The sequence below is a fragment of the Bos indicus x Bos taurus genome, chromosome 21 (assembly GCF_003369695.1).
Source record: "Bos indicus x Bos taurus breed Angus x Brahman F1 hybrid chromosome 21, Bos_hybrid_MaternalHap_v2.0, whole genome shotgun sequence".
In the NCBI taxonomy this organism is placed as follows: Eukaryota; Metazoa; Chordata; class Mammalia; order Artiodactyla; family Bovidae; genus Bos; species Bos indicus x Bos taurus.
The window spans coordinates 37652216-37671555 of NC_040096.1; the positions used below are offsets into that span (position 1 = coordinate 37652216).

At 37.5% G+C, this 19340-nt stretch overlaps 1 non-coding gene and 1 pseudogene across 1 annotated transcript; one reads left to right on the plus strand and one right to left on the minus strand.

The window, feature by feature from the left end:
* Nucleotides 1-5183: 5183 nt before the first annotated feature.
* Nucleotides 5184-19340, plus strand: part of LOC113879593 — a 135783-nt pseudogene continuing 121626 nt past the window's right edge.
* Nucleotides 6354-6455, minus strand: LOC113880251. Its single transcript, XR_003507703.1, has one exon. It is a non-coding gene; the product is annotated as a U6 spliceosomal RNA (small nuclear RNA).

Sequence of the window (19340 nt, forward strand, 5' to 3'; positions counted from 1 at the left end):
CTACAGTATAGACATCTTTAGGGCTTTGAGGAACAATAGTACTTTACGTTCAGTACCACTTGCTTAGAAAAAAATAATGCAATCAATTATAAAAACATAATTTGCTAATTAAAACTTCAACGTGATATATATTTAAAATTGGGAAAACATAAAAATGTTACTTTTTCCCCAGTACTTCTTTCTTTCCTAAAGTCTACTTTTTCTACCTTTTTGAAACTTTTAGAAACCAAGGACTATGCTAATAGATATTTCCCTGATTTCTTTGTCTAAGCCAATACCAACATGGTTTATATCATGCACTTTAAAAGCATATGTAAGACATGGGACTTCCCTGGCAGTCTAGTGGTTAAGACTTGCCAGAGCATGCAGGTTTGGTTCCTGTCTGGGGACCTAAGATCCTACATATTTCCCAGCCAAATGACCAAAAGTAAACATAAGTAATATTGTAACAAATTCAGTAAAGATTTAAAAAAATGGTCAATATCAAAAAATCTTTAAAAATATCATATGAAAGTTTTGATAATTGGTTAAAATAGTGAAGAAAACGTTTAATGTACCCTATCATAAGCTCTTAGAATTTGGGAATTAGGGAGAACTCTTCACCTACTGGAGAACATGCATAAATATTAATGTGTGTGTGTGTGTATATATATATGAAGAGCAATCTTGATAGAGTACAGAGCATTAACTATGGTGCGTAGGAGCGAAGAGAACAGTGAGAATATTTATGGTGATGTATAGTGAAGTGGCTCTGAAGGCCTGAATATAAGCAGTGACAATGAGTTTGGGGGAAAAACGTAATATTTCATTCATTTACTCAAGTTATTGAGAGTGAGTCTAATGTGAGCTATTTACTATACTGGGCAATAGGATAGAATTTTGAATTTAATACATGAGTTGTTTACTCTGAGATATTTTGAAATAGATATTTCAGGTCCTAGTAATAGAGAAAGAGAGTGTGGGTATGGCTTGGGGGGAAGAATTAGAAAAAAAAAAACAGGAAATAATTTACAATTAAATAAATCATAATTTTTAACAATGCACTAATGACAGAAAAAGACTTCCCAGGTGGCGCTAGTGGCAAAGAACCCACCTGCAAATGCAGGAGACATAAGAGATGTGGGCTGGATCCCTGGGTCAGGAAGATTTCCTAGAGGAGGGTTCTTGCTGGGAGAATCCCATGGACAGAGGAGTCTACCAAGCCACGGTCCACAGGGCCTCAAAGAGTCAGACACGACTGAAGCAACTTATCACAGATGCATACAGTGACAGAAAAATGGGCCTTTAGAGAAAGATGAAACAGTTGACATAGGCATGTGTTTAATGTATTGGTGTGTCACATGGAGAGATGTCATTTCTAGGATACTAAAAGCTGTCAGTTTTAGTATGACAGTTTTTAGTTCAACAAAATGAGTGGAGATAGCTTACATTTGGGAGATGATGTACTGAATTATGGGAATGGAAGCAAGTCACCTTGGGGAATATATAGGAAGAGAAAAACCTGAGGGCTATAAGCAGATTCCCAAGAGAAGGCCATAATTGAGGGGGGTATGCTCTGGAGGGAGAGGGGGGAAAATAGTTAAAATGGTATGAAGTAGCCAAAAATGAGTATTCTGATAGATGTCTAGGAAAGAGTTGGAAAAATATGAAATATTCACTAGGGACCAATGTTAGAGTGAGAAATATTACAGTAAATAAAAAAGGTGAGATTAGTTCTGGACAATTAATAAACCCTTAGTTTCTTTAGCAAAAACATGTTTAGAATAAAGCAAGAGTGGAAGAACTCAGAATTTAATTTGTTGAGGAGTCAGTGAGCATTTAGATAGTTGAATGAGAAAGGAATAAATAAATATGATAGTAGATTAAGAATCAAAGGGGTGTTTTGTGTGCTTGTTTTGTTTTCATTTTCATAGGAGAATCTAGCCTTTTAATTTCTTTCTTTTCTTTTTTTAGCTAGGGAAGCCAGAGGAGATTGCAGCTATCAGAAAGAGGGGATATAATTAACTAGGCAAGATCTCAGAGGGAATGCTGAAAAACATAAAGCCCAATGGATCAGGAGTAGAAAGAAGAAAATCATCCTTTATTTGACAAAAGGAAGCATTTCAGGTAGATCATTCTAGTGCCATTTTAATCTAAAATTTATAGAAACCTTATTGAGAGAAAAAAATATTACCTTCTTTTAAAATGTTCATAGGCTGCTGACATCCTATTTCAGTTACATAATTAAATCACATTTATAACAATGGACATAGGCTGTGTCTATGCTGAGCCCTTATATAAACTCTCCCAAATACAGGGATAATTTTTAATATTAATACATATAGACTAGAACACCATACAAGCAGAGTTTTCATTACCTGCTAATGAAAATTTATGTCCACACTTCCCACATACTACTTTTAAATATATGATAATCTTAGTACTACTAGGACAGTGGGAGAAATATACAATATACAATATTGTATACAATACACATGTATACATGTGTATGAGAAATATATAATATGTTGATGTTATCTTATAAAATCTAGTGTAGCAACAACAGAGCTAGGAACTTTGACACTCGTGTATTTAATGAAAGTCTTTTGGTTTCAAGAAAATTTGGGAAAATCTCCCTCAAATATTAATTGAACTTTTCCAAGTGATTACACTGAAGAGTGGTTAGACATGGCTGTAAGAACACAAATCTCATCATGTAACAACAGTAAATTCTCACAAGTTTCAGAATTTTGATATTACAGCATGTGCAGACATTAGCCACATTAATAATGGCTTCTGTATAGATCCACTGTCTCTATTTCTCCTTATTTTGCTTTTCTTCTTTTCTTTTCTTTCACTGCATGCATTTTGTTGCTTAAGCTAACTTTTGAAACCAGTGAAATATATAAATGAATAAAATAACATGACCATATCAGTTTTACATTCACTTGATAAATGCAGAATAGTTCCTTCAAGGATGCATAGGGAATCAGAGCAACAGCCGCCTCTGAGAAAGCAAAAATACCAGTGAAGCAGATGAAAGCTCTGGGCATCTCCCAAGTAGGGCGACCATTTGAGTTAAATGTGTCCATGACTCTGGAAGGTATGGGTTGCGGGCTGTGGCAGAGACAACAGAAGGAGAGAGAACCCTTTGAATTTTGGCCCCAGCTCTGAAAGGGGGCAGAAACCTGGTATATTCCTGTGGAGCAACTGTTCCTCTCCACTAACACAGCACCCCTCCAGGTAGAGCCTCTCATGAAGGAACAGCAAGCATATCATGGTAAGAACATCCTTTCTTAACAAAGGGTAGATGGAGAATGGGTCCCCTTAGCCCACTTCTACCAAGGTTCAACTTCTCACTTTGACTAAGCAGTGTGCCTATTTGCATCAGAGGGGTACCCTGTCTGCCAGCCTGCTGTCTCTATAACTACAGGTTCTACTAGGCTCTTCCGGCACCCCCACCTATATTCCTATGGCAGCCTCTGTGGTCTGTAGAGAGGAAAGAGGGGACATTCCCACAGAGTGGGACATTCCACAAATGAGTCTAATCAGGGCAACCCATGCATATGAACTGCAGTCACTATTCAGCCCAACACTGACACCATCTGGGTGGAAAGAGGAATGAAGTGAAGCAGCCGGTGGACTGAACCCTGAGGTTCTGCTGGTCATCACTCAGGAGCCGTGGCCATTAGATTTTTGCGCTGACAGTTCGGTTGTCTGCAGAACACAGGTGAACGCGGTGAGTGTCCTGACTCCCAGCCTAGAGGACTTAATAAATCAGTGGTTCAGATCCAGGGTGGAAAAAATTATTACTTATTTTGGGAATTATTACCTTAATCTTGTTTTTTCTCTTGCATGTGCCTGCCGGACAACCAAATAGCCAAGTGAGCCACCTCCATGGAAGTAAAACCTTCTGACTGCTCAGGGCACCTTATGGAAGGTGGGGCAGGTAAGCTTGTAAGAACTTGTCACCAGGGGTGGCATGATGGAGAAGATCATCAAAAAGATATGGCCAACAGCCGGTTGATCCCGTAGTAGGAGCCGGGCAATAATCGGAGGCTCCTTACCCCCTCCTGTGTCCTTAAGATGTATGCTCTGCACTAGAAAGTACTTCAGGAGGCAGCCTTGAGAGAGTACTGGGTTACTGAGACCTTCTGGACCATAGAGGAGACAACACTCTTAAGGCCTCCATATAATCTCTTAAGATTCTGTTGGGCACGTGTAGTGACCCACTCCTCTTGTGGCCACCCAAAACAAGCCTCATATATAAGTTCCCTCGTTTATTAAAACTGTCTACCAATCTGGAGTGTCGCCCCCGCCCCCACCCCTCTTTCTCTTGCATCTCCTTGCCTTTCACATATATGGATCAGTTGTGAATTTCACCTGGAAAATCTCAGAGATGCTAATGCCACCAGATCAAAGCTGTACAGGGCTTCCTTTCCTTCGGCACCCCGAGGATTCTGTAAACATAGTATAAAAAGAAGCACCTTGAATAGAGGATTGTAAACAGCATTGCAGCAATGGCCCCTAAGGTCATGGCCTTCATATTGGAAAGCTTCTACATCTTTAGTCCTGCTTCAATAATGTTTGTCAGCATAACAGTCTCCAAGAAAACCTCTGCCTCCAAGGAATGTTTTGTTGATTTGTAACATTTGGGGCTGCTCCAGGTGTGAATTGAGAACCCACTCAGTCGGTATCAGGAGCAACAATTGAAAATATTCCCCAGCAATTGCCAATATAGTAATTCCGTTGCAAACGTGGGGTGAGGAGCGTAGTTGCTCGGAGCATGCGCGGCTGAGATTCCACGGAGGAGCCCAGAGCTGTGAGGAGGGAGGGCGGTATGGGCCAGGCTACCCTCCCTGGCTTCTGCTGTCTGGTTAGAGTCCAGCCGGAGCCATTTTTAACTGCTTTCAGATCATAGTCTTCTCTGGAGAATCTGAATTGCCTCAGATAACAATTCTCCAAGTTTCCACTTGGTATTCTCCAAACTCTTCACCAGGATTTAGAGGTAAGTGATGCATGTGTATTCAGAATTTGTCGATATTTCGGTGGCATATTTTTATTTATGGAAAGCCTCTGCTGTGAAAGTTAGTTCCAGCACGCCTGGAATGTTTTGGTGAAAAGAGACGGACCAAGACAGTGTTGACTCCTAGTCAAGGCTGAATGGTAGTGATTTAATAGCGTTGCTTTTCGACTGAGGGGCCATGGCGAGTTTCTGGTGCTTTATCGAGGCTTGTGAGGCGTCGTTTATGGATAGCGGTGCGGATGGTTTACACCTGGTGTAAGTGAGACTTCTCGAAGGGTTCTGCCACTGGGGCTGGTTAACAGGAACATGCCTAGACTAGGGCCCCGGGTTTTTAGTTGCTCTCTGCCTACTGGGTGGTTTGGGGTTTGAGAAAGGGCGTTCAGGGCAGTCCTGCAGGTGGAGCAAGGTTGGAAGGAGTACCTATCTTCTGACCTGTGCTGTGAGGCAGCCTTTCTTTGAGATGCGTTTCCTGACCTCTGTGCCGCTGCTATTTTGTATTCCTTCCTGGCAGTAACTTGCAGGTTCTGAAGCGTTTTAATGCGAGTCCTGAGAGAGCTTTTTAGCAACTGAAACTTGTTTGATTGCCACCATTAGTAAAGCTTCCAACAACAAAAACGAAGAACAAAAATAAGTAAACCAAAAAATTCAGAACCTGAGGGAATGCAGAGGGAAAAAAAAAAAAATCTCTAACTCATAACCTCAAGAAGAAAAGGTGTTTGCTTATTGTGTACAAAACAATAAATTTAAAGGTTATTTGAAAAAAAAATTGTAGAAAGTTTGGAAGAGAGAGGAAACCTAAAAAGGGGAAAAAATGCAAAGCAATGGAAAATAGTAAAGAAAAGATCCATATGCTTAACTATTGTCTAATGGAAGTTTTAGAATATCACAGAAAATGAGGTGGGGGAAAATTGACAAAGAAATAATTCATGAAGTCCCTAGAACAGGAAGAAGAAATGGCTCCATATTGAAAAGTCATTCACTAAGTACCAGCCCCATGAATTAAAATGGTCCCAACCAAAATATACCATTATCATGCAATTTTGTAATATCAGAAATACGGAGAGAAGTTTTTACAGGGAAAAAGGAAAAGACACCAAAACATCAGATTGTGTGATTGTAGAATTCAAGCATTACAGAAAAAAAAAAAAATCTAAAATATTTCTGATGAAATTTTTTTAAGTTATTTACAAAGACTGACTTAAAAAATTAGAAAATTACAAAAATTTCAAAACATATCTGTATTTGTAAGTCTTGGGCATAGGCATGTGCCTCCCTATGTATATCAAGATTCTTTTTCATGATATGAAGCAAGGTGTTATATAGTTTTAGCAAGTGTGTGTGTGTGTGTGTGTGTATGGAATGCTTCATGAATTTACATGTCATCTTTTTGTGGGGCATGCTAATATCTGTATCATTCCAGTTTTAGTATATGTGCTGCTGAAGTAAGTACACATTTAGGATTTTGATTAATATAAATACTAATAACGAAAATAATCAGAAAAATTATTCTATGTGTTGCAAATAGTGATCACATATTACTTCAGTAGGAGAGACAACAAATCTTTCTAAATTACTAAGTACCTTGTGTTTGACCTAAGGGTGCTAGAAAGTAAAATGTTGATGTATTGACCATTATTTAAGTGTTAGATGTTTAGAAAATATTAAGCATTTTAATTTTTAAAAAGGTAAATTGTGGAAATTTACTATTTTGATCACTGCAGCAAATGATAATGACTGGGTATCATCCCTGATAATCATTAGTTTTTATGTAACAATGAAATACAGTTACCAACGAACAGCCATTATAAAAAGCAAAAGTTGAATAAAGGTATTTAATATTTTATCCCTTGATTCATTCCTATGTTAGGCAATCTTGGTACCAGTGTGCCAGAAAATTTAGCCTCTACATTTCCAAAAAACATTTTGATAGGCACTGTGGATATTCTGGTTTGTGTTCCTTCTCAAAGAAAGTCATCTCTTCCTTTTCCTTCTCTTTTATTTTGCATGGTATGCACCTCGGTATCAGGGAATGGAGGGGAGAAATATATTTCTTTGCTATTAACATAGAAGAGGCTTTCATAAACACTGTTTCTATGGCCATAGTACCTGTGTTTGTGCTGGTGTATGTGTGTTAACCTCATCAACCTTTAATCCTTAACTGAAGTATAGGAGATTATTGAGATTTATTTTTATAACCTCATGAAAGAGATTTTTGAAGAAGGAATAATTTTATGTACTGCATGCAGCGCAGCCCAGTAAATAAACTGTACATAGATATAGTTTATTGTATAAAGAAGAACTCTATCCAGAGCAAAGATAACTACATTTGCATGCTCAGCACTAATCCCTCATGCTTTTTGTATTTGTGCCAAAGTACTTTTGGTAATATTAATTGAAAGGGAACCACATGGTATTTTAAATATAGTCATGGGAGTTTTTCCCATTATACAGCTGAGTAACTATACAAAACATCCATCAGTACTGACCACAACATCTAATATTGCATCATGGCATCAAACCAAGACATTACGTTTATCTAATCATTGACTTCACATTTATCTCAATCTATTTCAAGACAAGAAATGAAATGCTTGCTGCAAAATTACATTTCCAGCAATTTCTGATAAAAGAAGGAGCTGAACTTTGAATGGAGCAGTTGTTTTCTAAATGGGTTTTTAAGACATGGTATATTGGGTCTTGAGTTCATTGATTTGTACTGGACCAAAAGGCACAGGTTGAAAGGGGACATCTCTCCAGGAGAAGAGAGAGTTGGAAGATTGCTTGTTCCCTGAATCAGAGGCCTCAAGCCAAATTTAAAAACCTGCTCACAGAGCAAATTTCTTTTGATTCTTTAAAATAAAATTTCGAAACCCTATAAGCACAGTGACATCTTATATCTTTTGGGACATTTTAAAGAGAAAAATACATTACTTCAGTAGATAGGTTAAAGAACTGGAAATGGGATATAGGACCTTTCACCCTTGTGTTACCATTTGATGAATGCCACCCAGGTTTAAAGTGATCATAATTCTTTTCATTCTGTTTCACTGTGGTCATTTAAGGAGTAGTCATAAGATTTTCATTGAGATAGAAACCCTTGGATTCCTGGATAGGAGTCTATCATAGATCATTTAATATAATTTCCAAAGCTGTAAGGCTATGCTAGTTGTTAGAATATATTGACTTATCACAAACCAGAGTAAAAGGCAACATTCTCCCCAGCTTAGCATTTCAATTTTATTACTGAAGCATGCAAACATAAAGCCTTAAATTGTTTTATCCCCAGCTAAAATAACTACAGGTTCTCTTTCCATTAACTAAATCAAATCCATTTTTAATGCTTTGAACTATTTGCTTCAGTATTATCCTGTGGAAATAAATTGCATTAATAAAAACAAAGCTTAATTCTTATTTCTAAATCCACTGTCTTCCTCATCCTTTTAGCAGACAAAAGTAACAAGACAAATAAGAATATACAGATAGCATTTTCTCTTCCATTTTCATAATTTGGGTAGTTATGTTTCTCCACTATTATGGCCAGTAAGATTTTTGGTTTTGGTTAAGTGCTTCCTTTTGGAATTTAATTTTAAAACATCTATCAACATAAAGCATCCATACAAATCGGTGGCATGGAAATTCCAAGATATTTTGAAGAGAACCTGAGAGGTTCTTGTGTGCTCAATAACCAGTCATCCCTGTCTTGCTTTCAAGTTATTGAATTCAGGGAATTATTGTATTACAGAAATATCTTATCAAGGCATCTTGGTTTTAAAAGCATCAGATGGGACTGTTCAGTGATCAGTCCTTTTATTCAATGAATACCTGTTATTCAAAGAATCAGGCTATGAACTCTCTGGTACAGAGAATTGTTTTATTTTTCTTGAGGAAGGCTATTCAGTTCAGTTCAGTTGCTCAGTTGTGTCCAACTGTTTGCGACCCCATGAATCGCATCACGCCAGGCCTCCCTGTCCATCACCAACTCCCAGAGTTTACCCAAACTCATGTCCATTGAGTCGGAGATGCCATCCAACCATCTCATCCTCTGTCGTCCCCTTCTCCTCCTGCCCTCAATCTTTCCCAGCATCAGGTTCTTTTCAAATGAGTCAGCTCTTCTCATCAGGTGGCCAAAGTATTTGAAGTTTCAGCTTCAGCATCAGTCCTTCTAGTGAACACCCAGGACTGATCTCCTTTAGGATGGACTGGTTGGATCTCGAAGGCTATAGAAAAGTGCTAAAACAAACAGATAAAACAAAAATCTTGCAGTGAATAAATCCAGGATTATTTATTTTATTTTGAATTCAAGATGACATGGTTCAAAAAGTGTTTTTTTTTTTTTTTCCTTCTCTCTACAAATTATAGAGAAACTTGCTGGCTTTAAAATGGAAAATGAATTATTATTGGCCATTTCAGATTTGTAAATAATCCACTCAGAGGCCTACAGATGGATGGCATGCAAATTCCAAGCCATTTTGAAGAGAACCTGGAAGGTGTTATTTTAATAATTTATAATGGAAACTAATGGGATGATATATTCAAAATGAGTCTAAGCCTCTCATTTCTTCAGTCTCCAGTATTCGGACCTTTTCTCCCTCCTTACCTTTTTTATTCTCTTTCTTCTCTCTCTCTCCTTCATTCTCTTTCATGTTTAAAAGGAAATCAGCATATTATACTTTTAACTTTTCCATTTTGGCTTCAGTTTTGGAAGGAGACTATATGATAGACATCCTATAGAATGTGAAAGTAGAATTTAAATATATGGCATTACAAGCAGGTTGATGTCAATAAATTATATAGCTGAAGAGCCTAAGCTCATAACAAATTAGATTATTGTGATGATTTGAATTTCATATTTAATGGTAGAGTTTGAAATTAGTAAAATGTATAAAGATCATACTTTAATTGATGTGATGATTTCAATGTGTAATTCATTATTTTACATTCTTTCATCAAATCTGCATCTCAAAAGACAGTCTATATCTATGGAAAAATATTATTAATGTTAAATATGAAATCAGATTAGCAGAGACTACATTGTATAATATGAAACCATCTAAATGATAACTAATAATATACTCTATGTACTCTTCTTCAGTTTTGACTGAGATTTTATAGGATGTGTAAAAATATTAATGTCACCTACAGATAAATGTATGGAAACACTTATTTTTAGTATGTTCCATATGTGGAGTTACTTTTGTGGTGGTCTTTGTTTTAGAATTTTGTTCTTATTTAAATGAGTTTAGCTCTTAGCTATTGTCACTCTGCCTTAAATTATCTATGATATTGGCTCATCCACATTTTATGTTGTACAAAATAAATCAATGACAATCTATACCCACTCACCTGTGCCTCAAAATTAGGATAGTTACTTTTGTGGCTTATACATCAGCATACATCTTCTCTGTTTAAAGCTTTTTCTTCAACACGTTAATTTCATGGATCAGCTGAGTATTATATCCTTGTTTCCCATTACACACACACTTGGATATGAACTGTCCACTCATAAAATTACACATACAGTCTCACGAGGTATTTGTGTGTGCTGCATAATTTACTGAACAGTTTAGGGAACAGTAACGACATCCCTCACATTGTCTATTTCTGACTAAATAATAGCTTTTGTTCTAAAAGTAGGGTTTCCCCCCCCAACTTTTTTTTGCTAGTAATTATTCATTTGTCATGCTGCTCAGATAATGTCTGTCCTCATGACACAGACATAAGGACATTGTTTTTTTTCTTTTCCCTTTTCATTATGGAGAAAGCATTAAAGAAACAAAAAGATTCTATGTATTTCTGAGGCAAAGTAATTTAGTACTCCCTCATTTTCCTCTTTCCATGTAGACTATGACGATAGCCCTTTTCTCCATCAAAGACATTTTTAAGCAAGGAAAGTTAACCCTCAGGACAAATTATTGTTCCATTTTTCAATACTGTAAATATTTATATAGATAAAATGTGAGACGGTGAAATCTGTTACCCATATACCATCCAGTTGGTTAAGATCACATCTTTTCCCAAGAATATAAGAACCTGGTAACCACTCAGAAAGTTGTCACTGGTTGTTCCATCACCAAATAGCATGTGATTAATTATTATCCTGAAATAAGTTTTCTGCTAACCTCAAATGTATGGGAATGCCACCAAAGGAATTTTGCTAATTCACATATTAGAATGCTGATGACTTCAGTGGTACATTTTTTAAAAATTTAGGTCCTGCTATGTGCCAGTCAAAATATGAGACCCTAAGATTATAGTAATGTATACAAAAAAACACAGAATATCTCTCATAGTGTTCACTAACAGAAAAGTTAGATCTTTCTCAAAGCTGTATCCTTCTGGTGATTTAGCTTCCAGTGTCCTAAAAATGGATGATTCCAGAGCCAGTGAGCTTCAGCTGAAATTTTAATATAGCTCGTGAATATTTCCCAGCACCAGTTAAATATAAATAAATCATAGTACTGTTAAATTCACTGTTATTTAGCAGTGTATCAATAAATTAACTGTATGATGAGCTCCCCAAAAGACCTCCAGAAAAATATATTGAAGCAAATCTAAGTTTGTTACACTTAGCACAGTAAGATAGAGTACCATTTTAACAGTTTTAGTGGTGTCTCAGAAGAGAGAATTCAGGAAAGGATATTTATAGGATTCTTAAAGCCAAGGATAGATGATTACATGGTGACTTCTAAGTTAGGAAACTGGTTGGTATTGATAGAGTTTGCGAGCTAATAGCTTTGGATTGGAGAGCAAGTGTCTTTAAGCAAGACTTGAAAAGTCATTTTTTTATAAGTAAGGTTTTTTGGTTGCTTCATAGTTTTACAGGAGTATGTACTTCATGGAGCAGATAGCTAAGTTATTTGTGATTATTTTCAGTATTATTTAGCCTAGGAAAAGTAGTGTATTCCCAATATCAGTTTCATATAATATAGGATTCAAATTATGTTGTTTCAGTTTTTGGCTCACTTAGGAAAATAACATATTAGAAGGTTCTTAGAACATTTTTAGTGAGGCATTTTTGTAAAACTTTTCATTATGATAGATTTTTCCTTTGAAGATTTTTTACTATATACTTTAGTGATACAGGAACTATTGCATGTTAAATCACTTCAGTTGTGTCCAACTCTTTGCAACCCCATGGACTGTAGCCCGCCAAGCTCTGTAGAGGGTTGCCATTTCCTCCTCCAGGGGATCTTCCTGACCCAGGGATCTAACCTGAGTCTCTTATGCCTCTTGCATTGGCAGGCAGGTTCTTTACCACTAGTGCCACCTGGGAAGGCCCGATTAAGAATTTTATTTATATATATATATATATATATATATATATATATATTCTCTCAAGAAGCTGATGATATATGTGGTAAAGAATCCACCTGCAATGCGGGAGACCCCAGTTCGATATTTGGGTCAGGCAGATCTGCTGGAGAAAGGATAGGCTACCCACTCCAGTTTTCTTGGGCTTCCCTTGTGGCTCAGCTGGTAAAGAATCTGCTGCAATGCTGGAGATCTGGTTTAGATTCCTGGGTTGGGAAGATTCCCTGGAGAGGGGAAAGGCTACCCACTTCAGTATTCTGGCCTAGAGAACTCCATGGACAGCATAGTCCATGGGGTCACAAAGAGTTGGACATGACTGAGCAACATATATATATATATATATATATATATATATGTACACACACACATACATACATATACACACATACATATATAATACTGCATAATACATAATGTACAAATATTATTTTTGTGATTTGATGATTTTCCTTCTTGTTTTAGTTCTGCAGGGGGAGGTCTTTCCACAATATTGTAACAGAGGTTCTACAGCCTTACTACTATCAAATTCTTTTATTTCTTAGGGAAAGCTTCTAATGGCTTCAGGCCATTTAATTTTATTTAATTTTCCCTAATTAATGCACTATACACAGTTTTGGAAGGAAATGGAAACCCACTCCAGTACTCTTGCCTGGAAAATCCCATGGACGGAGGAGTCTGAGAGGCTATAGTCCATGGGGTCACAAAAAGTCGGACACAACTGAGAAAATTCACTTTCACTTTCAATCCTACATGTTTCATCTATGGTGAGTCAGTCCTGACAAATAAATTCAACATTACTGGATATATTTTTATCTATGTTTTTCTCTCTTCATGAAGTTCCCTTCTTTCTTTGTGCACCTAGTTAGTGCTTTGTTATCCTTCAAGACTGACTGCAAGCATTTTCATTTTTAGGGAAAACTTCTAATGGCTTAGGGCCATTTAATTTTATTTAATTTTCCCTAATTAATGCACTATACACAGTTTTGGAAAATAATAATCATGAGATACATTTATTGACAATACAAACAATGGCAAAAATATATTTAAAAATGTATTCCTTCATCAAAGATAAAGCAGAGAAGGGAAAAGGTGGTATCACAGAAACCAAAGGTAGAAAGCTGCATTGAAATAAATGAAACCTAAAGAAAACCATTTTGCAAAGTGTCAAAAAATGCAGAATAGAAAAGTACAGTGACAGTGAATTAAACATAAAGTTTTAAGAAATTTGAGGTAATAAGTTTGTCAAAGTAGCTTAAATGTAAGGGTGGAGATAAAAGTTGGGTTTAAGGGGCTGAAATGTAATTGAGAAGGGAGGAACAATTATAGTCCATACTCAAAAGATTGGGCATGATAGTGGAGAGAAATTAGATAAAGGAAGGGCCCATAGTTGGGACTGGGAGCTCTTTTGCTTTGTAGGATGGACAAATAATAGATGGAACATTTATAACTTAGAAAGAAGGTAAAATTGTATCAAAATCCAAGAAGATGTCAAATAAGGTAGTAATGAGGTAAAACATGAGTAGTAGTATTTCTCTTGAAGTGGAAAAGTGGTATAGGTTACAGAGATGGGGAGAAAGAAGGAAAGAATGGCTACAGATGTAAATAAGTGCCTAAATCAAGATTAATGTGTATATGAGGATGGATGCAAAGGAATCTGAAAAAGAAGGGTGTGCTGTATGAGTAGGAGACTTGAGGGAAGGAGGTCTGGAATAGCAATTACAATAATAAAAGTTGCTCACCATGGATAACTAAAAAGATTAATAAATTATTTGAGAGGTCTGAGTTTGGAAACTTAGAATTTATAATGGCAACCAAGTACATATTTCTATAATTTTTATCAGAAGCTCTTAGAACGTGAATTGGTGTCAGGGAAGACCATCAGAGAAAGCAATGGCACCCCACTTCAGTACTCTTGCCTGGAAAATCTCATGGACAGAGGAGCCTAGTAGGCTGCAGTCCATGGGGTCGCTAAGAGTCAGACACACCTGAGCAACTTCATTTTCACTTTTCACTTTCATGCATTGGGGAAGGAAATGGCAACCCACTCCAGTGTTCTTGCCTGGAGAATCCCAAGGACGGGGGAGCCTGGTGGGCTGCTGTCTGTGGGGTCACACAGAGTTGGACATGACTGAAGCGACTTAGCAGCAACAGGGAACCATATTTAAAGATGGAGATCTTTTTGAGGACTTTTTGCACATGATGCAGAAAGTCAAGGAGGAGAAGAGAATGCTGGTGACAGATACTTGGCCAGTGGGGCTTAATTTGGGTACATGAGTCAGCTCTCCCTGTGGCAACCAACAACCCTAAAATCTTAGTGGATAATGGCAAAAAGCTTTTAAGTTTTGATGACAGATCTTCAGGTCAGCCTAGGTTTGGCTCCATTCTACTCTTTGTCTTCTTTTTTTTTTATACGTGGAGAAAGCCTGGATTTTTTTTATTTATTTATTTTTTTAATTAGAGACTGATTACTTTACAATATTGTATTGGTTTTTCCATACATCAACATGAATCTGCCACAGGTGTACACGTGCTCGCCATCCTGAACTGGCCTCCCACCTCCCTCCCCGTACCATCCCTCTGGGTCATCCCAGTGCACCAGCCCCAAGCATCCTGTGTCCTGCATCGAACCTGGACTGGCGATTCATTTCTTATATGATATTATACATGTTTCAATGCCATTCTCCAAAAGCATCCCCCCCCCACAGAGTCCAAAAGACTGTTCTATACATCTGTGTCTCTTTTGCTGTCTCGCATACAGGGTTATCGTTACTATCTTTCTAAATTCCATATATATGTATTAGTATACTCTATTGGTATTTTTCTTTCTGGCTTACTTCACTCTGTATTATCGGCTCCAGTTTCATCCACCTCATTAGAACTGATTCAAATATATTCTTTTTAATGGCTGAGTAATACTCCATTGTGTATATGTACCACAGCTTTCTTATCCATTCATCTGCTGATGGACATATAGGTTGCTTCCATGTCCTGGCTATTATAAACAGTGCTGCGATGAACATTGGGGTACACGTATCTCTTTCAATTCTGGTTTCCTCAGTGTGTATGCCCAGCAGTGGGATTGCTGGGTCATAAGGCAGTTCTATTTCCAATCTCCACACTGTTCTCCATAGTGGCTGTACTACTTTGCATTCCCACCAACAGTGTAAGAGGGTTCCCTTTTCTCCACACCCTCTCCAGCATTTATTGCTTGTAGACTTTTGGATCGCAGCCATTCTGACTGGCATGAAATGGTACCTCATAGTGGTTTTGATTTGCATTTCTCTGATAATGAGTGATGTTGAGCATCTTTTCATGTGTGTGTTAGCCATCTGTATGTCTTCTTTGGAGAAATGTCTATTTAGTTCTTTGGCCCATTTTTTGATTGGGTCATTTATTTTTCTGGAATTGAGCTGTAGGAGTTGCTTTTATATTTTTGAGATAAGTTGTTTGTCAGTTGCTTCATTTGCTATTATTCTCTCCCATTCCAAAGGCTGTCTTTTCACCTTGCTTATAATTTCTTTTTTTGTGCAGAAGCTTTTAATTTTAATTAGATCCCATTTGTATGTCGGAGAGTGTTTTGCCTATGTTCTCCTCTAGCAGTTTTATAGTTTCTGGTCTTACGTTCAGATCTTTAATCCATTTTGAGTTTATTTTTGTGTATGGTGTTAGAAAGTGTCTTCTTCTTTGTCTTCTTAAAATAATCTTTTCTAATATTGCACTTGTTGTGGCCACTGACATCTCATTGGCCAAAGCAAGCCATTTCACATGGTCAAGCCTGATCATGGGATATGTTAATACATGCATCCTATAGGGAGGCCTGGAAGATTAAGAAATATAAAACTATTCAGGGAAGGGAGTGGATACTTGGAAGAATAATAAAATGTATCACATTGAACTGGAAAAAATGTATGGCTTAGTGGTAATTTATGGGTTAAAATAAAATGAAATGGAAAGGGATTGAAGATTAAAACAGTAACAAGTTAAAGAGAAGAAAGGACTGAGGCAGCTCAGATTTTTAATGGATAGTTGCTAAAGTTTCCGAGGTAGGCTACATTCTAGACCTTTGCACTGATGCTAAGTGGTCTACTGTAGAAACTTCAGCTACCCTCCGACAGAAGGTCTAGATTGAGGTCTTGATAAATGTTGCTTAAATAGTAGGATAGTGGTGGATTTTATTATAGCTTGGAGGGGTATTTGTGTGAATAGAATTTAGGATTGTCACCATATTAATGTTGAAAATATCTAATTTAATCATGAGAACAGTGGGGGGAAAATAAGTCAGTGAAATTCCAGAAATTTCAAAAAAAGTGGAGGAGTAGCCTTGAGGGTAAATGCATATCTAAATGTAGAGCAGATATTGAGGACTTTAGTTTTCATTTTCTGCAAATTAGCTTGAAAGTCTCCACTCTGTCCTAACAACAAGTAAAAAGCTAAACAGACTGGAAAATTAATAACTTTGTGGATCCTTAAGAGAGGGGAGGACACAGGGCAAGCTACTGCCCTAAGAATGGATAGATAGACTGGCAAATACACCAAGTCTCACCTTACCAGAGCAGAGACTCATGAGCAGAAATTGCTGTGGGAATCAGCACCAGCAACCAGTACCTGCATGAGAAAGCCATAACTGTAATCGATGAATTGCTAGAAGTTAGGTGTGGAGAAATCTGAGAGTTTAAATAATCCATGGGCACCCACTGATAGATGTTCCCCTGCAGTCTTGTGTGGTTTATGTCTAGCTCAATGAAATTTGCACAATAAATATCAGAGAAAAATTGCCTCAAATTGTACTGGAGGAGGCAAAAAGGAACCTTTTTTTTTTCTTTTTTATGGCTTGCTTGGGGGGCGGGTTGGGGAGTTGGAGGTTGGTGTGGAATGAGGTAGGGGTTGGGGTCAGGTGGATATAGGGAGGGCAGGGGGTGGGGAGGGCAGACAGTAAAAAGCCAGGGCACTTGTCTCTTCTCAACAAGGCCTGTCCTCAGGGGAAACCAAAGCCTGAATGGCTAGGATATTATCACAGACTGCCTTACCTGGGGAAGGAAAATATCCAACTCTAGCCCATTCTAGTCATCCTCTTCCACCTAAGGGGTAGAAAAATAATTAAACAATTGTGAAGTTCAAAGTCCAGAAGCATAGGCTCACTAAAAGACGGAGACCCAATCATAGGACTATAGAACCCTTCCTCTCCTACCACACATCACCACCATAGTACTAAAGATCTATTTATGCTGCTGCTGCTGCTGCTAAGTCGCTTCAGTCATGTCCGACTCTGTGCGACCCCATAGACGGCAGCCCACCAGGCCCTGCTGTCCCTGGGATTCTCCAGGCAAGAACACTGGAGTGGTTGCCATTTCCTTCTCCAGTGCATGAAAGTGAAAAGTGAAGTCGCTTAGTCCTGTCTGACTCTTAGTGACCCCATGGACTGCAACCTACCAGGCTCCTCCATCCTTGGGATTTTCCAGGCAAGAGTACTGGAGTGGGGTGCCTTTGCCTTCTCCGAAGATCTATTTATAGCCGTTCCTTTTACCCAGGACATCTTGTCTGACTATCAGGAAAACTGCAAAACATACAGAAAGGCAGAAAAACACAGTGGATAAATACACAAGGGTAACACAAGGAGTTTAATACAGATGGTCATCAAAGAGCCAGTCCAAACAGAGTTTCTCTACTGGAAAAAATCTGCCTCAGAGAGATGTTATTGTTTGAAGTTACTCATAGCAACTTTGAATGTACTCAGGAAATCAAGGCATGTCTTAGACTTTTTCCTCTACATTTTTACTGACCTTCTAAGGTTATTTTTATAAGAAAATAAGTTTCAACTCTATGTTCTTTTATAAGTTAAGCAAACATTGTTATCTGAATCTTACAAAACTTTGAAAACCCTTGTCCTACAGCTATATAGGCAGGTTGTAAACTTTTAATATTGCAAATTACATACCTTTTTTCATTTTAGAAAAAAGATCTTAATAGTATTACAACTCATGTGTATTGGCTTGATTCCATTAAATTTTTGCAAAACTTCTTCAAATACTTACTTGTCACATACTCATAAAAAAAAAAAAAAAGAAAAAATCAATTCCATACAAGCTTCCAAATGTAAAATACACAACAGATCTCTGTTGCTGCTTAACACATCACACCAAAAATTAATGACTTACAAACAACTTATCTGTTATAGTTTCTATGGCTCAGGCATCCAGGTGTGGCTTGCCAAAGTTCTCTGTTTAGCCTATCACCAAGGCCAAAGTCTATGGTTTTATCTGATAGCTCAACTAGAAAAGGATCTAATTTCAAGCTCAGAAAGTAGTTGTTGACAGCGTTTGGTTCCTAAGTGTTGTTGGACTGAGGACTGCAGTTTCTCATTGACTGTTGGTCAGAGCCCCTGTAGTTCATTGCCATGTTGGCTTTAACTGCCTGGCAGTTTCCTCCATCAACCATGTAAACCAAGAAAGCAATAGTGAAACCTGCCAGCAGTAAAGAAGTCACAGTCTTTTATAATACAATCACAGAAATGAAATCCGTCTCTATGTCGCATTCTGTTGGTGGAAAACAAATCATGTGTTCCACCAAAACCCAGAGTATATAAGACATGAGTACTGAGAGATAGAAAGCATTGGGGACCATTGTAGATGTCAACCTATCACATTTCCTTAGTTTTATCTTTATGTTTTCTATTTTTAAACTTTTTTTTCAGATTTATTTAGGTATAATTGACATATAATATGTGCAAGTTTAAAGTATACAATATTATAATTTGATATGTGTATGATGTTGTGAAGTGTTTACCATGATAAAGTTAAGTTTATGCATCCATCACCTCACATAGTTACAATATTTTTTTTTTCTGCAATGAGGATTTTTTGAAGATTTAGTAACTTTCATATGTGCAGGTGGATTCTTTACCAGCTGAGCCACAAGGGAAGTCCAAGAATACTGGAGTGGGTAGCCTATTCCCCTCCAGGGGTTCTTCCTGACCCAGGAATCGAACTGGGGTTTTCTGCGTTGCGGGCAGATTCTTTGCCAACTG